This window comes from Mobula hypostoma, chromosome X1 (genome assembly GCF_963921235.1).
Source record: "Mobula hypostoma chromosome X1, sMobHyp1.1, whole genome shotgun sequence".
NCBI lineage: Eukaryota > Metazoa > Chordata > Chondrichthyes > Myliobatiformes > Myliobatidae > Mobula > Mobula hypostoma.
The window spans coordinates 30,951,419-30,966,565 of record NC_086128.1 but is presented as its reverse complement, the minus strand read 5'-3'; the positions used below and the strand labels follow the sequence as shown (position 1 = coordinate 30,966,565).

Sequence of the window (15,147 nt, the reverse complement as noted above, 5' to 3'; positions counted from 1 at the left end):
CAAATGGAATCAAAAGGAAGGGGAATCCATTTCAGTGTATGTGGCTGAATTGAAGAAATTGTCTAAGCATTGTCAGTTTGGAAATGGGCTTAATGATGCACTGAGATATCACTTAGTTTGTGGAATCTCACAAGAAGGTATTCCAAAAGGCTCCTAACTGAAGCACAACTTAAATTTAAAACAGCAGTTGAAATCACTGTATCAATGGAAACAGCAGAGACACAATTAAGTTGCAGTCAGGAATGAAAGTGAGCGTAAACAAAATTACAATGTCTAAACAGAAACTGGCCTGGCTAAACAAATTGTGTTACCGTTGTGGCAGGAGCTCACACACACTAGACCAATGCAGGTTTAAGGGTGGACCTCGCAGAAAATGCAACAAAATATGACACATACAAAGACCATGTCGGGCAGACAAATATAAATGCACTGCACAGGGAAGAGAAAAGGATAAAAGGCAAGCTGCAGTTTCAAAAAGAGCACTAATCTGCATGTTGATGAAAAATCTGATAATAATGAGTGACACAAGACTGGGTAGTCTTGAGATTTATAAAGTGAAAACTAACAATAGACAAGCAATATGGCTTACACCGAAGTAAACAACAAATTAATTAAAATGGAATTGGACACTGGCTTGGCTGTTTCAGTCATTCCACAAAATGAGCTTGAAAGGCATTTCAAAAGATACTGAACTGAAGCCTGCAGATATTCAAGAATTTACACTGGAGAAAAGATAACTCCTGTGGGAATGACATTCGTAACAATGAAATAGATTAGATTAGATTAGATTATGAGGACACGCAGTCCTCCTCTATTGTCATTTAGTAATGCATGCATTAAGAAATGATACAATGTTCCTCCAGTATGATATCACAGAAACACAAGACAATCCAAGATTTAAAAAACTGACAAAAACCACATAATTATAACATATAGTTACAACAGTGCAAAACAATACCGTAATTTGATAAAGAACAGACCATGGGCACGGTAAAAAAAGTCCCAAAGTCTCTCAAAAGTCCCATCATCTTATGTAGACGGTAGAAGGAAGAAAAACTCTCCCTGCCATGAACCTCCAGCGCCGCAAACTTGCCGATGCAGCACCCTGGAAGCACCCGACCACAGCCGACTCTTGAGTCCGTCCGAAAACTTCAAGCCTCTGACCAGCCGTCCGACACCATGCACCAAGCACCATCCCTGCCGAGCGCTTCGACCCTGGCCCCGGCAACAGGCAATAGGCAAAGCCAAGGATTTGGGGCCGTCCCCTCCAGAGATTCTCAATTGCACAGTAGCAGCAGCAGCGAAGCTGGCATTTCAGAAGTTTCTCCAGATGTTCCTCCGTGCTTCTCACGTCTGTCTCCATCAAATCAGGATTGTGCACAGTACCTACTTAACAAATATCGATATCATTTCGGAGCGGCCGCGCGCGCTGCGTCACACCGCCATCTTCTCCTCCCCTCCTGCTGTAATACAACAACAAACAAACCATATTGGGCTTATATGTAGTAAAAACAGGAGGACCAGTATTGTGGGGATGTGATTGCCTGAGACAACTACAACTTGATTGGCGATCCATGCACTATTTGCATGCCTCATTCCCTGCAATAGAGTTAACTGAAAGCAAATTAAGCAAGATACTGAATGATGTCACAACAGTGTTCAAGGATGGCACTGGAAAATTCAAACATACCTTGGGTTATATTAACTTGTGTTAAATGAAAATGTGACACCCAAGCTTTACAAAGCCCATCCTGTTTCTTATACCATCTATGATAAAGTAGCCAGTGAGCTGGATCGCATGGAGGCTGAAGGAATTCTTTCCAAGGTTGAGTAGAGCCCATGGGCAAAACCAGTGGTCTCAGTACCAAGAAGAATGAGCCTATCAGGATCTGTGGTGATTTTAAAGGTCACCGTCCACCCAGTACTGAAAGTAGATCAATACCCTCTGCCCAGGGTAGAGGATATCTTTGCAAACCTTTCTTGGAGAAAACACTTCAGCAAAGCGCACTTAGTAGAGGCCTACCTACAGATGGAGACAGAAGAAGAGTCCAAAGTGTTTCTCACCATAATTACTCACAAAGGGCTTTAATCGCTAGAAGAGGCTTATTTTTGGAGTAGCATCTGCATCTGTATCTGTATTCTAGCAAAAAGCTATGAAACAGGTGCAGCTCAGGCACTTAGTGCTACCTGGATGACATCATTGTTCCTCGTCATCCTTACTGGTAACATCTCCAAAATCTCAAGACGGTGTTAAAACAAAATCTCAAGACAGTGTTAAAAAGATTAGAGGATTATGGGCTCAGAGCATGACACAACAAGTGTGACTTATTTAAACCAAGCATCACTTTCTGTGGTCACACCATTGACGCACAAAGATTACACAAGTGTGCTGAGAAAATTCAAGCAGTGGTAGATGCCGCCACTCCAAAGGATATGTCAGTGTCATCCTTTTAAGGGTTTGTCAATTATTATAACAGGGTCCTGCCAAACCTGGCTACTGTGCTCCACCCTTGAACACATTACTACAGATCAGGAAGAAACAGCAATGGACAAAGCTGTGTGAGGTGTCTTTCCAAAAGGTAAAGGAGATGGGGACATCAGACACTGTACTCACACATTATGATCCATATCATCCAGTGAAGCTTGCCTGTGACCCCTCGCCTTATGGTATAGCCGCAGTCATGTCACATGTTATGTGTGATGGAAATGAATGTCCCATAACCTCACAATCCATTACTGCTACAGAGAAAACTTATGCACAGATTGACAGAGAGGCCTCAAGCCTGGTTTGGGGTGTAAATTGTTTCAACCAGTACTTGTATGAGAGAGAGTTTACCCTCATCAACCACTGGTGTCCATTTTCAATCCGCAGAAGGGTGTTCCACTAACAGTATCAGCATGAATGCAGAGATGGGCACTGTTTCTTGGAAGACACAATTACAAGATCGTATTCAAGAGGACAATTAAACATGGAAATGCTGATGGATCGCCCAGTTTACCCTTGGAAAAGGAAATACATGAAAAATTTACAAAAGAGGGCACTCTTTTGACATATTCTCCCTAGTGCAAATTGAAAGTCTCCCAATTACAGCAGAGATGATACAAAGGGAAATCAGAAAAGACCCCACACACTCTCAGATCCACATGGCAACTCAAAATGGCCAGAATGCGCAGCAGAAATTCCCGTTCCCTCATTTTACAACATTGGGATGAACTTGCCCATGCCAGAGGTTGCCTTATGTGGGGATTGAGGGTTGTACCATCCCAGCTGAGAGCTAACGTGTTGGAGGAGCTACATGCCAGTCATCTAGACGTGGTCAAAATGAAAGTGTTGGCTCAAACCTTTGTCTGATGGCCTGGGATAGCTCAGTGGATGAAGCAACTCACCGTGCACTGTCCTGGCTGCCACCGCGTGCAGAAGAATGGTGTCTAGAGTTGTCAGAACCACTTCCTACAATCCTCAGGTCAATTCCTCCACCCACCATGGAGGAGGTCGCAGAACTTGAGATTGTTGCACAGGCACAAGTCTGTCCTGCCAAGCAGAGTGACCCCATCCCCCTTGTCAAGAAAGACATTATCGCACAAGAGTAAAAAACCCTCCAGAGTGAATAAATCTTTAAGCCTGAATGGGTCAAATTAAAATTTATGATGCTGTGAGTGTCTATATAGTATAGTGTAAATATATATTTATTTATATGTTGAGCGGCACTCTATGTTGAGTTGGAGTTAATGAGTAAGCTGAAAGGAGTGTTGTGCATTTATTATTTCAGCAAAATTTGACTAATATTGTAAATCAATTGCTTGATTGAGAATTCTTTGTTATTTACATAACGAATTGTTGTTTACTTGTAAAAGTACCTAATACGCCACCACATGACAAGTGTGCTTCTCGCTAAAAGTAAAAACGAAGAGTATACACCTCTCTGTCTCTTTTGATTTTCTCTCAATTAGTTTTTTGTTTTGGACTTACAAAACACCACATCTTTCCCCTCAGCCACCAGTAATCTGAGGCGCCAGTTCATCACCCTAACCACCCTCACCAATTTGCTGATCCTTTACTAAGTAAACAGCAGCAATCTCCCCTCCACACATCCTTGGCTCACTGGGGTCTCCAATCATCAGCATTCTTTTCTTCCAAGAGAGACATGCAGCATGGCGATAGCTCCTTCAGCCCAACCCGTCCATTCCAACCAACATGCCCATCTAAGCTAGTCTCATTTGCCCATATTTGGCCCGTTTTCCTTTGCTGTCCATATATTTGTCCAACTGTCTTTTAAAAGTTGTTATTGTACCTGCCTCAACCACTTTCTCTGATACCCTCTGTGTAAAAGAAAATGCCCTAAATTCTGAATAAATATTTCTCCTCTCACCTTAAACCTATGCCCTCCAGTTCTTAATTCCCCAACTCTGAGGAAAGACTAACAGCATTCACCCTGTCTATGCTCTTCATGATTTTATACTCCTAGATCCATCTCCAGTTCTGGTCTAAGTGATGTAGCAATGAACAACCAATGACCAAAGAACGATCCCATAAAATTTCTTTCCTTTTCAACCAAGGTACCTTGCTATACATATATACAAGTCAACTGTATAGGTTAAATGAAGATTCTCTTTACTATGGAACATGATGATCCTTCAGCGCTCTGAGGCTCCTGTAGAGCTGACAGCAATGCAAGTGCAAAGTCAAAAGAAACTTTCAAAGTTGTGATTGAAAGGTTTAAGCTATTTGGGGAATGAATGTTAAGAGAAAAAAAAGAATCATGATTGGAGTTAAGATTCAGATTGGAAGTGGTTGCAATGAATAGTTGATTGTTTAATGATAACTAGATTATCTTTTGCATCTCTCCACTACCAACCTTTCATAATTATCTTCCTCATTGAATGGAAAATCTGTCAGGATCTTAATCGCAATGGAATGCATGCAGCTGCACTTCAGATAAAATGTTCTTTTCCTTGGGTTTTTGAGGTTACCGATCCCTGACCTATGGCATTCTCAGTTTTAATTTACTGAGCCCTTGCTGAGATTAATGTGCCAACTGATAAGGCTTGTGGATTGGGACGGCCCTACCTCATCAAAAGGAAGATTCTCAATTAGCATGAGATTTATTTTTTGGAGGGAATTTATTATCCAAGAGTTAATTATTCACTGAGTGGATTTTCTTGTCACATTTAATTGACACATTTACAGCTAGGCCTTCAGGTGTAAAGTCTGCCAGCTGTGTGAATTCACTTGTGCAAGTTAAATCAACTAGACAGCATTTAGTAAAGGAGGCAGAGGTCCATCAGCATTGAAGACAACATGGCTCCCTCAACCAATGATTCCAGATCTGATTAACTGATAATTTATTTGAAATGCCTGCCACCTTTTCTCTCTTCCACCATCTGGGAGAAGACACAGGAAAGCCCAGATGACCAAGCTCTAGAGCAGTTTCTGCACCACCGCTATCAGACTTCTGGATAGAATTCCCCTTTCATATTCCCTTTCCTGATGATGCTGCCACATTCTCAGTCTCTTAATTCTATCTCTCTCGACTATTCCTGTACTATCACTTTAGCACTACTTCAGATTGTATGACCACCTTGCACCATTCTGCTATTTTGCACTTGTTTCTGTATTTATTGTTACAATGTATACTGTTTAACACCATCATCCCCTCAAAACTAATCAGTAAACTCCAAGGCCTGGGCCTCAATACCCCCTTGGGTAATTGGATCCTGGATTTCCTCAGATGCAGACCTCAGTCAGTTTGGATCGGCAAAAATATCCCCTCCACAAATCTCCATCAGTACAGGAGCACCACAGGGATGTGTGCTTAGCCCCCTGCTCTACTCATTTTACACCTATGACTGTGTGGCTAAGTACAGATCCAATACCAGATACAAGTTTGCTGATTGTTGTGGGCTGTATCAAAGGGGGTGATACAGCATACAGGAGGGAGACATGAAACTCCGCTGAGTGGTGGAACAACAACAACCTCTCACTCATTTTCAATAAGACTAAGGAACCGACTGTAGACTTCAGGAGAGGGAAACCAGAGGTCCAAGAGCCAGTCCTCATCGGAGGATCAGAGGTGGAGAGAGTCAGTAACTTTAAATTCCTGGGTGTCACCATCTCAGCGGACCTGTCCTGGACCCATCATGCAAATATTATTGCAAAGAAAGCATGGCAGTGCCTCTACTTCCTCAGGAGTCTGTGGAGGTTCGGCATGTCATTGAAAACCTTAGCAAACTTCCATAGATGTGTGGTGGAAAGTGTGCTGACTGGCTGCATTACGGCCTGGTATGCGAACACCAAAGTCTTTGAGCAGAAAATCCTACAAAAGGTAGTGGATTCAGCCCAGTACGTCACAGGTAAAACTCTCCCAACCGGTAAGCACATCTACATGAAACATTGCCATAGAAAAGCAGCATCCATCATCAAAGATCCTCACCACCCAGGCCATGCTCTTTTCTCACTGTTGCCATCAGGTAGAAGGTACCAGAGCCTCAGGACTTGCACCACCAGGTTCAAGAACAGTTACTACCCCTCAACCATCAGACCCTTGAACAAAGGGAATTAATGCTCATTATTTATTACTATTTATTTATATCTGCATTTGCACAGTTTGTTTACAGTTTATAGCTCCTCATGTTTACTGTTCTATAGATTTGCTAAGTATGCCTGCAGAAAAAGAACCTCAGGCTTGTATGTGGTGACATGCAAATTTTACTTTGAACCTTAATTTCTGAGCATCATGTGAACAAGGAATTTCATTGCACAATGGTATACATGACAACAAACCAAACTAACTACTGATAGTTTCAACAAATAATTTGCACAACAAATGGATGGTTTTTTACCTCATGTGAAAAGGTCCACTGTTTCCACCTATTAGTCGTGTGAAATGCTTAGAGATATTATTAAAGTAATAACATGATATTATTATTTTGAACTTCAATAAATTATCTTTACCAGTTTTTTCTAGTTTATTGTCTCAGAGTTCAAGAGGACAATGTAATGTTTCAGCTCCAGGGAACCCCGTTAGACCACTTTTGAAAGATTGTGTTTAGTTCTGGTCGGCTCATTATGTGGAAGCTTTGGAGAGGGAGCGGAGCAGATTTAGCAGGATGCTATCTAGATCAGAAAGCACGTCTCATGAGCACAGGTTGAGCAAGCTAGAGCTTTTCCTTGTGGAGCGAAGGATGAGGGATGACTTAATAGAGGTGTATAAGATGATAAGAGGCATAGAGAGAGTGGACAGCCAGAGACTTTTCCCCAGGCAGAGACGTCTAATACAAGAGGGCATAATTTCAAGACAATTGGAGGAAAGTGGGGGGTGCGGGGTATCAAAGTCTCTCTCTCTCTCGCGCACACACACACACACACACACACACACAGAATGGTGAATATGTGGTGGAACACCTTGCCAGGTAGGAAGGTAGATTAGGAAGATTTGATAAACTCACATATTGGCACATGGATGATTTTTTTAAAAATGGAGGGCTACATAGGAGGGAAGGATTCAATTGTTCTCAGAGTAGGCTACAAGGTCATCACAACATCCTGGGCTGAAGACTTTGTCCTGCGCTGTTATGTTTTATGTTCTGTATAGAACATTACAGCCTGGTTCCTCAATCTCAACAAGACAAAGGGGATGGTTATCCATTTTAGGAGAACTTGCACCACTCACATCCCTCTTTAGATTGCTAGCACAGCAGGTTCAAACTCCCGGGGGTGCACACCTTACATAGCCTCTCATGGTCCCAGAACACATCCTACGCAATGAGGGAAGCTCACCAATGCCTCTTCTTTCTGAGGAGGCTGAAGAGAGCTGGACTATGCACATCAATACTCATGCCCTTCTTCAGATGTGCAGTAGAGAGCATCCTGTCAAGCTGCGTCACTGCTTGGTACGGAAACTGCAATGCAGCGGACAGGAAGACTCTACAAACGGTAGGCAAAACTGCCCAACGCATCACCAGCATCAGCCTACCTGCCATCAAGGACATACAGTACACACAGAAAGGTGCTGGAACAGGGTAAGTAACATCATGAAGGATCCCACCCACCCTGCTCATGGACTGTTTGTCCTACTCCCATCAGGGAGGAGGCTACGAAGCATCCACATCAGGACCACTAGACTCAAAAACTGTTACTTTCCCCAAGCAGTGAGGCTGATCAACACCTCCACCCACTAACCCACCACCACTACTTTATCATATCCTGTCAATCACCTTAAGTGCAGACTCTCCTGTGCCTAGCATCACTTTATGGACATACAATCTATGTGAATGAGCCATCTTATGTATTTATATTCATTTTGTTTCCTGTTATTGTATTCTTTATCCTGTGTTTCTTTGCTGCTGTACTGAATCCAGAGTAACGATTCTTTGGTTCTCCTTTAAACTTGCGCATTGGAAATGACACTAATAACTATGTTCCATATTCAGAAACCACAAGAGGGACCTCAGTACGTTATTCATTATCGAGCTAAAAGTTATTGGCACAAAACAGTTGGCTGTTTGGATAAGTTACATCAACATTTAATAATAATATACTAATTAAATAATGTTCCATTCTTAGAAAATTAATGATATTTTGCAGAGAGAATTTGGAAGGGTGGGGTGGTTTGCTGTAGAAGGGAGAAGAAAGGCAGACTGCTCCTTTAAAGAGATGCCTTGGTAATTGTGCCTCGAAAGAAGGTGCTGAAGGGTCATTAAGTGGTGCTGCATTGACGGTTTCAGTCATGGTACATACGACTGCAAAGTTCAGCTGTACTCAAGGTGTTACTGAATTGGGACAACATTATTTCCCTTCATACTTACATATAGTGAGAGACTAGGTCTGGGTAATGGGACAAGACAGCTTGGCAGTCGGGAGATGGGCGCACAGTGGAAGATGGATGGAGACTGGGAATTGGTGACAGAAGAGACTGTGGATGCTAGAATTTGAAGCCACAATCAATCTGCTGGACGGACCCAGTGGATCAAGCAGCAACTGAGGATGGAAGGAAATTGTCAACATTTTGGCTCAAAACACTGCCTCAGGACTCATGGTTCAAGTGACAACTGATGATATTAACGCTAAGGATGCATGTGCAAAAGACATTGTTCAGTTTGTAATAAGGTTATACACTCAGTGGCAACTTTATAAGATATAGGAGTGGAACCCAGCATGGTCTTCTGCTGCTGTAGTCCCTCCACTTCAAGGTTTGACATTTTGTGCATTTAAAACAACTATTAAGTCCTAAGATTTAAAAATTATAATGTTTCAGTTGTTGGGAAAGAACTTCTGTTTTCTTGTTTGCTCACTTCTAAACTTATTTCTTCCATTTTACAGAAAAACATGGATTTTCCTTTGTTACACCATCTCAACCACTAGTACCTTCCAAATGCAGAGTCAGGAGAACACATGATTTGACTCATGGAATAGGTGCAGCTATGTAGGACCCTAGTCAGACCCCACTTGGAGTACTGTGCTCAGTTCTGGTCGCCTCACTACAGGAAGGATGTGGAAGCCATAGAAAGGGTGCAGAGGAGATTTATAAGGTTGTTGCCCGGATTGGGGAGTATGCCTTATGAGAATAGGGGAGTGAACTCGGCCTTTTCTCCTTGGGGTGACTGAGGATGAGAGGTGACCTGATAGAGGTGTATAAGATGATGAGAGGCATTGATCGTGTGGATAGTCAGAGGCTTTTCCCCAGGGCTGAAATGGTTGCCACAAGAGGACACAGGTTTAAGGTGCTGGAGAGTAGGTACAGAAGAGATGTCAGGGGTAAGTTTTTTTACTCAGAGAGTGGTGAGGGTGTGGAATGGGCTGCCGGCAATGGTGGTGGAGGCGGATACAATAGAGTCTTTTAAGAGACTTTTGGATAGGTACATGGAGCTTAGAAAAATAGAGGGCTATAGGTAAGCCTAGTAATTTCTAAGGTAGGGACATGTTCGGCACAACTTTGTGGGCTGAAGGGCCTGTATTGTGCTGTAAGTTTTCTATGTAACTTTGAGGAAAGCCCCCTCTCCCCCGAGGAACAGGCCCCATATCTGCAGCTGCAGCTGTAGTGAGGAGAATCCTAGCCACGGTAAACCCATGCAAAGCTGCGGGGCAGGACAACATACCTGGTCAGGTGCTGAGGGACTGTGCAGCCAGCTAACAGAGGACTTAACAGACACCTCGAATATCTCTTTGAAACAGTCCATTGTTCCTGCAGACTTTAAGGCAGCTATCGTTATTCCAGTCCCGAGAGTGAAGGTAACTAGCCTAAATGATTACTGCCCAGCGGCACTGACTTTGACAATCATGAAAAACTTTGAGCAGCTGGTAATGGATCGTATAAAATCCCTCCTTTCAGCTACATTGGACCCTTTCCAGTTCGCCTACCACTCAAACCAGTCCACTGATGATGTCATAGCCTCGGTCCTCCAGTCTGTCCTGTCCCACCTAGAAAACGATACCTCGCACACCAAAATGTTGTTGATCAACTTTATTTCTGCATTTAACATGATCATTCCTCAGAGGTTGGTGGATTAACTTTCCTTGTTTGGACGAAACACCCCTCTCTGTAACTGGATCCTGGACTTCTTGATGTAAAGACCCCAGTCAGACAGAGTTGGCAGCAACATCTCAAGCTCCATAATCCTGAGCGCTGGTACCCTCCAGGGCTGTGTGCTCAGCCCGCTGCTGACTCATGTCTGCCCTGTCAGATCCAGCTCAAACCACATCAAGTTCACCAATGATACTACAGTGGGTGGCCTCATCAATAATAATACGTTGGCAGACAGAGAGGCTTGACAAATAGTGTGAGAGCAACAACCCAAGTCTCAACATGCACACGACAAAGGAGATGATCGTGAACTTCAGGAAGGTGCAGGTCAACCACTCTCTATTGCACATCAATGGCTCTGACGTGGAGAGAGTGAAGAGCACTAAACTTCCTTGATGACTGTCTGTAGGGGGGTCTTGTGGTTTTTGCACCTGTCGGGCTGCATCACTGTGTGGTACAAAAACTGCAAGATCCTACAGAGGATAGTACAAACCTCCGAGAGGATCACCAGGGGTCTCTCTCCCTCCATCTGTAACATTTACTGGAAGCATTGTAGATGATGGACCAGAAATATTGTGGAGGATCCCTACCACCCATCCCATAATCTCTTTGACCCACTACCATCAGGGAGAAGGTGCAGAAGCATCAGGACTAGGACTGCTAGAATGGGTAACAGCTTCTTCCCCCACACCTCGAGACTAATGAATACCCTGCTATCACAGTGGTCTCGTCACTAGGACAGTGAGCTGTTTACCTGTGCTACATACATTTTGAATTATATTTTAATATAATATTGCACAAGATAACCTCACCCTCCATAGGTGTTGTTTGCAAAATAGCAATGTAATCTTCTTCCTGGATTGACAAATCCACTTGTCCTATTATGAAACCTTCAGAATAACTATAAACTTTAGAAACTGCAGTTGTTTGGGTACTTCTCAAATTAAATCTATGGCAGATCCCTATATGTCATATCTTTATTGCAAACAAGCATTCAAGAATTTTTGCCTTTTTCAAACGAGATTTGAAAGTGTGAAAATGCAAGAAAGAAACCCATTACTCAAAAGCATATATTATATTTGATATCAGTTTTAAGAGTCAAGTTAAGTTTCTGCTCTTCTGGGAGAGAGCTTCCTTTTCTCTTGCTCTTTAGTTATTTACTCTGTATTGCCTTTTGATTTCTAAAAGTGCAATTAGAGCAAGTGAAAACATGTGCAAACGTAAATACAGAAAAATGCAGACCTTCTTGCCATGTGGGCAGATGAGCAAACTAGATAAAGGTTATACAACCTATGTCAGTTTAGAACAGCAGTAAAGAATCTTCTAAATTCCAGAGTAATGTGCTCAGGCATAGCTTTAATAAATTTCTGGCAGTTTCAAACGAATCCTTAACAGTGCACACATCATCTTCAAATCGAGTAAATTTTGCCTGACAGAATTCAACCACAATTAAACTGCAACAGCCAATTCAAGCATACGATTGGAATCAAGCTGTGTAAATAGTGTGAGAATAAGGGGTAACAAGCACAGGAACATTTCTTATTACTCAGACAAGTACTGCTGTCATTACTCTGTAGGAGTAAATTGACAACGGTGAGCACAAAGCAGAGGAAGGTTTTAAACAGTCTAATGTTGCTTCAGTACATCACCCTGGAATTGGGTCAAGACAAGCTATCATATCTGGAGGTATATTGTGTGCCCATAAAGATTATTGAGAATTTTACAGGGACAATACTAAAGACAATAAGCATCAGGATGCATGCATCTAATAGAGCTACAAATATGTTGTGCCAACAGCAACAAATGTAAATTTTTATTCCACATTCCAATGCCAATTCAGCACCAAATTAGAGACTTTTTAAATTTAGAGATGCAACACAGAACAACCCCTTCCAGCCCAACTACACCCATGTGATCCATTAGGCCTGTACATCTTTGCAACATGGGAGGAAACCGGAGCAGCAGGACACAGGGAGAATTTACAAACTCCTTAAAGTTAGCAACGGCAATTGAACCCAGGTTGCTGGCGCTGTCATAATATTATGCTAACCAATACTACCTACATTTATATTGTGGGGACATGCCACTAAAAGCTAGGTGGAATCAAAGCTAATTTCATGAAGTAATGGGATTCCACCCAAAGTCTTCACCTCACTTTCAAATGTTGAATGGACTGATATACATTTCCTGAATGTTCATTACTTGTATTCTGCAGTTCGAGTTACTGTCTTGCTTTCTCTGTTACTCTTGCCATCCTCTTCCCAGCACACCTTGGAAAAAGCAACAATAACTTCACAACTGATGCAAACATCTTAAGAGGCCATCAGGTCTGCCTGGGAGATGAGCAGTGCAAAAGGCAGAACAGAACTGGGAGCAATGGTGTTATGTTGTTTTCATTCGTTCACAAACTACAATTGCTGCTGCCAATACAGTATTTATTGTCAATCCCGAATGGATCCAGACAAAGGATAAGATTAAGAGTCAAGCACAACAACATGTCTGGAATCTTAGTGCAGGCCCAAGCTAATAAAGATATTTCTGTTCCTGTCAGTAGTACCAAAGAACTGATTGCGGACTTCAGAACGGGTAAGTCAAGGGAACACACACCACTCCTCCAAGAGGGATCAGAAGTGGAAAGGGTGAGCAATTTCAAGATCCTGGGTGTCAATATCTCTGAGGATCTATCCTGGGCCCAACATATCGATGCAGCTACAAAGAAGGCACAGCAGCAGCTATATTTCATTTTGATTTTGAGGAGATTTGGTATGTCATCATGGACACTTGCAAATTTCTACAGATGTACCATGGAGAGCATTCTGACAGCCTGGATCACTGCTTGGTATAGGGGTCCTACTGCACAGGACCGAAAAAAGCTGCAGAGAGTTGTAGGCTTAGTCAGTGCCATCATGGGCACCAGCCTCTGTAGTATACAGGGCATCGCCAAGGAGCAATGCCTCAAAAAAAGCAGCATCCATCATTAAGGGCCCCCATCACCCAGGTCATACCTTGTTCTCATTGCTACCATCAGGTAGGAGGTACAGAAGCCTGGAGACACACACTCAGCAATTCAGGAACAGCTTCTTCCCCCCGCCACACAATTTCTGATGGACATTGAACCCACGAACACAACCTCACTACTTTTTTAAAATTTTTACTTTTGCACTACTTATTTAATATAACTATAATTTATTTTTTTCTCTATTATGTATTGCACTGTACTGCTGTTAAGTTAACATATTTCACAACATATGCCAGTGAGGTTAAACCTGATTCTGATGAACCAGAGGCTTTATTTTTATCATGACATTTTGCCAGTTATGATTATAGTAACTGAGACAAGATCTCTGGATCTCAGTGGCAGTCTTCACTGAAAATGAAAGCTCATGAATGATATTAGGCTTATCAGACGATTATAGATTCAATCCCTAAGATAATGCAGCATCAAGTGGTTAGAGTCAAGAAGACACTGTCAAGGATAACTGGGAAGGCAGATTCAATCATAATGTTCAAAAGGAAACTGGATAAGAATTTCTGATGAGATCCTGATGCAGTATTTCCAACCAAAACGTCAATGGTTTCTTCCTTTCTGCAGATGCTGCTTGACCCACTGAGTTTCTCCAGCAAATTGTTTGTTGGTGCAGGTTCCAGCAGCTTGTGTCCCACGTCTCTGAATTTCTTGCATATTTTATGACAAAGGAGGTCATTCAGCCCATCAAATGTCAGCTCACAAGCAATCCCATTCCCCAACTTCCCAGCAAAACATTCAAAGTTCAAAATAAATTTATTATCAAAGTCTCTATATGTCACCATATGTTACCTTGAGATTCATTTTCTTGTGGGCATTCGCAGTACAACAAAATACAATAGAATCAAGAAGAACTGCAATGTCTGACAAACAACAAATACAAAGAAACAAATAATACTGAAAGCCCGAGTTGTAGAGTCCTTGAAAGTCAGTCCGTAGTTTGTGAAATCAGTTCAGTATTGTGGTAAGTGAAGTCATCCAGGCTGGTCCCGAAGCCTGGTGGTTGAAGAGTAATAACTGTTCTTGAACCTGCTGCTATGGGACCGAATGCTCCCATACCTCCTTCCCGATGGCAGCAACGAATGTTCTTTGTCAATCCAACCTGATTCTTCCACAATTCTCCTTAACATGTCACATTTTGCTGTCGTTTTGCACTACTTGATTAATTTATTTTTTACATTTTTTTGTAATTTATTGTATTTTATGTACAGTTGGCGCTAAACATCAACCTTTACGACATATGTCAATGACAATAAACCTGATTCTCACCCACACCGAGGTTAATTTTACAACAGCCAATTAACCTGCCAGTTAGCACACCTTTGGAATAGAGAATAGACATTGGGACGCGAACAGGGAAGCCCGCACGGTCACAGTGGGAAAGTGGGAAAGTGCAAACTGCACACAGGCGTCAGGATCGAACCCAGCAGCGCTGTCCGCTGCAGCATCGTGCTGTTTCCACATGCTACCTTAAAAGCAAAGAGATTGTAGGGCTTTGGAGAGCGCGCAGGGAGAGGAACTACCTGGTTCAGTATGACACAGAGGACAGAGACTCCCCAAGCTGTAACCATTTTGCGATTCTATGCATTCCTGTCTGTGCTT

General features: G+C 42.4%; 1 protein-coding gene across 1 annotated transcript in view; it reads right to left on the bottom strand.

The window, feature by feature from the left end:
- The window catches only part of rapgefl1 (Rap guanine nucleotide exchange factor (GEF)-like 1), a 131,155-nt gene that overhangs the window by 115,062 nt on the left and 946 nt on the right, over positions 1 to 15,147 (bottom strand). The gene's annotated exons all lie outside the window — the stretch shown is intronic.